Below are 3,734 nucleotides of genomic sequence, written 5' to 3'. Positions count from 1 at the left end.
CTGATGACAGGGAAGCAACCCTTCTTCTTCTTCAGCCTGCAATATTTCACTCTCCAATTACTGTTTCAAATTTTGTTTTCAAGTTTCTGCCCAAATGCTGGATTCAGGGAGCCCAAGGCTTTCGTTTCTGTACCTCTCTTATGACACTTGACATTGGCTGCTTTTTCCCACTGCCGATGCGAGCTCTTTGGAAGACAAGGACTCTTATTGGAGCTGAGTCCTGACTCCCCACTCAGTGTCAGGCATGTGGAGGCAAAGTGCTTCCTCTGTGGCTCTGGGTAAGAGCTCCAACCATGCTCGGCTCCAGCAGGTTGGCCCTGCAAGCTAGTCTGTGTGTAAGCTGATGGCTGATTGGGCACCGTCAATGTGCAAGCCACATTTCTAATCAACTACTATAGAAAACACTGGAGACAGGAGAGCATAATAGCTATAATATATCTTGGTCTTTTGATAAGAAGGAATCGCCAGTGCCTGGGGTGAGAATTTTTCCTTCATGACGAATGACGGCAACCTCTTGTGAGTGCCTTCTCTGTGCCAGGTATGGTGTTCAGTGCTTTCAAGAATGTTCTCTGGCTGGGTGCGGTAACTCACGCCTGTAATCCCAGCACTTTGGGAGGCTGAGGTGGGCGGATCATGAGGTCAGGAGATCAAGACCATCCTGACTAACACCGTGAAACCCTGTCTCTATTAAAAATACAAAAAAAATTAGCCGGACATGGTGGTGGGCGCCAGTAGTCCCAGTACTCGGGAAGCTGAGGCAGGAGAATGACATGAACCCGGGAGGCAGAGCTTGCCGTGAGCCGAGATTGCGCCACTGCGCTCCAGCCTGGGCGCCAGAGTGAGACTCCCTCTCAAAAAAAAAAAGTTCCCTGATTTAATTTTCACAACACATCTACGGCAAGAGTGGTAAGAGGTACACTTCCATGATGAGCAAACAGTTTATAGAGATTCATTTCCAAAGCTAGAGCCAGAATTGGTGAAGTCCGGGCTACCTGGCATCAAGGCCTTTGCTATCCTGGGTTCTAATTCTAAAACTTTTCTTTGTCCAAGATTGGGTCCCAAGTTATGTGAAAGCTTGAGATAAAGACCAAAGTTTCATTGCTGGTCTGATAATTTTTCATATGTAAGATCTGGTTTAGAGTTTTGTGTCTAGATTGGAGTGCATTCCAACCTGGTTTCCTGGTCATCTTTTTAACTCTGGTCTACAGTGAATTAAACCTTCCACCAACTAAGTTAAGGCCAACTGTGCTAAGACTGTCATTTCTGTTGGACATGCCGATAAGTATTGAGAGGTTGTTTTTTATGATAGGCAATGGAGAAAAATAACTTTCTATTTTTCCTAAGCTGAAGTTTTCCCTGGTAAGAGTTCTTTCGTGATTTTGCTGCTAAAGAAGAATGAGCCATTTCCAATTGGATAGACACAGTGATGGATTAGTGTTTTGTCCTCTAAATCCGGAAAAAAACTTCGGATATCCAAATTGCCGAAGCAGTGCTTATGTTTGGTTCTTTGTATGATTAGTTGGCATCAGTTAACAATAGATAAATGTTCCTGACACATAAAAGTCGCCAGCTTGTTGGGTCTGAAGCGGCTGCTGTAGGTGTCCACGGAGCTAGCGGGCGTGCGGAGCGGGCGACAGCGGCGTGGGATCTGCTTCTCTGCCAGCAGCCAGGAGCGGTGGCAGCGGAGCCATGAGCGGGGGCACCCCTTACATCGGCAGCAAGATCAGCCTCATCTCCAAGGCGGAGATCCGCTACGAGGGCATCCTCTACACCATCGACACTGAAAACTCCACCGTAGCCCTTGCCAAAGTTCGATCCTTTGGTACAGAAGACAGACCGACAGATCGTCCAATACCACCTGGAGATGAAGTCTTTGAATACATTATATTCCGTGGGAGTGACATTAAAGACCTTACTGTTTGTGAGCCACCAAAACCACAGTGTTCTTTGCCTCAAGACCCAGCTATCGTTCAGTCCTCCCTAGGCTCATCGACTTCTTCATTCCAGTCCATGGGTTCTTATGGGCCTTTCGGCAGGATGCCCACATACAGTCAGTTCAGTCCAAGTTCCTTAGTTGGGCAGTAGTTTGGTGCTGTTGGTGTTGCTGGAAACTCTTTGACGTCCTTTGGAACAGAAACATCAACAGTGGTACCTTACCCCAAAGTAGTGCGGTTGGTTCTGCCTTTACACAGGATACAAGATCTCTAAAAACACAGTTATCTCAAGGTCACTCAAGCCCTCAGTTAGACCCTTTGAGAAAAAGCCCAGCCACGGAACAAGCAGTGCAGACCACCTCCGCCCACTTACCTGCTCCAGCACCTGTTGGGAGAAGGAGTCCTGTATCAACCAGGCCTTTGCCATCTACCAGCCAAAAAGCAATAGAGAATCAGGAGCACAGGCGAGCTGAAGTACACAAAGTTTCAAGGCCAGAAAATGAGCAACTCAGAAATGATAACAAGAGACAAGTAGCTCCAGGTGCTCCTTCAGCTCCAAGGAGAGGGCGTGGGGGTCATCGGGGTGGCAGGGGAAGATTTGGTATTCAGCAAGATGGGCCAATGAAATTTGAGAAAGACTTTGACTTTGAAAGTGCAAATGCACAATTCAACAAGTAAGAGATTGACAGAGAGTTTCATAATAAACTTAAATTAAAAGAAGATAAACTTGAGAAACAAGAGAAGCCTGTAAATGGTGAAGATAAAGGAGACCCAGGAGTTGATACCCAAAACAGTGAAGGAAATGCTGATGAAGAAGATCCACTTGGACCTAATTGCTATTATGACAAAACTAAATCCTTCTTTGATAATATTTCTTGTGATGACAATAGAGAACGAAGACCAACCTGGGCTGAAGAAAGAAGATTAAATGCTGAAACATTTGGAATCCCAGTTCGTCCAAACCGTGGCCGTGGGGGATACAGAGGCAGAGGAGGTCTTGGTTTCCGTGGTGGCAGAGGGCATGGTGGTGGCAGAGGTGGTACCTTCACTGCCCCTCGAGGATTGCGAGGTGGATTCAGAGGAGGTCGTGGGGGCCGGGAGTTTGCAGATTTTGAATATAGGAAAGACAACAAAGTTGCTGCATAGTCTACAAACAAGTCTCTGAAAATAGGTGAATTTCTAGCTCTTCATGGTCCTGAAAATTGATTTCAGTCTTTGCGAAGAATGAAGAAGTGAATTCGCTGTACATTTGTCACCAGCACTGGGTTTTGTTTTTTGTTTGTTTGTCCACTTAATTTCAAAGATAAAATGCAGTACTTTTGGGGGTGGAAGGCTCATCTTAAAATATGAGCATTAAATCTATTTGGAATAGCAAAAACAACAACAACAACAAAAAAGTCGCCAGCTATATGATAAAGCACACAGTAGCAGCTTCAAAGAGTTTGCCTTTGGAAAGGTGTTTTTAACTAAAATGAGTCCAAGAAACATGAAACAGCAAATTCATATTCACACACTGGCAGGCACTGCAGTTAATATGAGAGAATGTATTACTTTCTGGTAGCAATAAAGCGGTCTTGATTAGCAAAGTAGGACTTTATCGGAAAGTATGTGGTTCTTAAAACCCCTCACGCTTCCAGGGTTATATACCATAAATAGGACTTTTAGATAGGAGGATCATCTGAGAACACATATTTCTTCCCCTTCCTAATTTCCACTGGGAAGAAAATCAGAGCCTGCCTCAGTGCTATAGTGTGACACCCACATTCTAGAAATGTTGAGGAATCTCTGCAGGATTGGTAC

At 45.2% G+C, this 3,734-nt stretch overlaps 1 pseudogene across 1 annotated transcript; it reads left to right on the top strand.

Moving 5' to 3' along the window:
* The first annotated feature begins 1,671 nt into the window (after positions 1-1,671).
* LOC111548405 lies at positions 1,672-3,305 on the top strand (annotated as a pseudogene). Its single transcript, XR_002733394.2, has one exon. The product of XR_002733394.2 is annotated as a protein LSM14 homolog A pseudogene (transcript).
* The last annotated feature ends 429 nt before the right edge of the window (positions 3,306-3,734 follow it).

Source organism: Piliocolobus tephrosceles, chromosome 6 (genome assembly GCF_002776525.5).
Source record: "Piliocolobus tephrosceles isolate RC106 chromosome 6, ASM277652v3, whole genome shotgun sequence".
NCBI classification, from domain to species: Eukaryota; Metazoa; Chordata; class Mammalia; order Primates; family Cercopithecidae; genus Piliocolobus; species Piliocolobus tephrosceles.
This window is presented reverse-complemented; position numbering and strand designations above follow the sequence as displayed.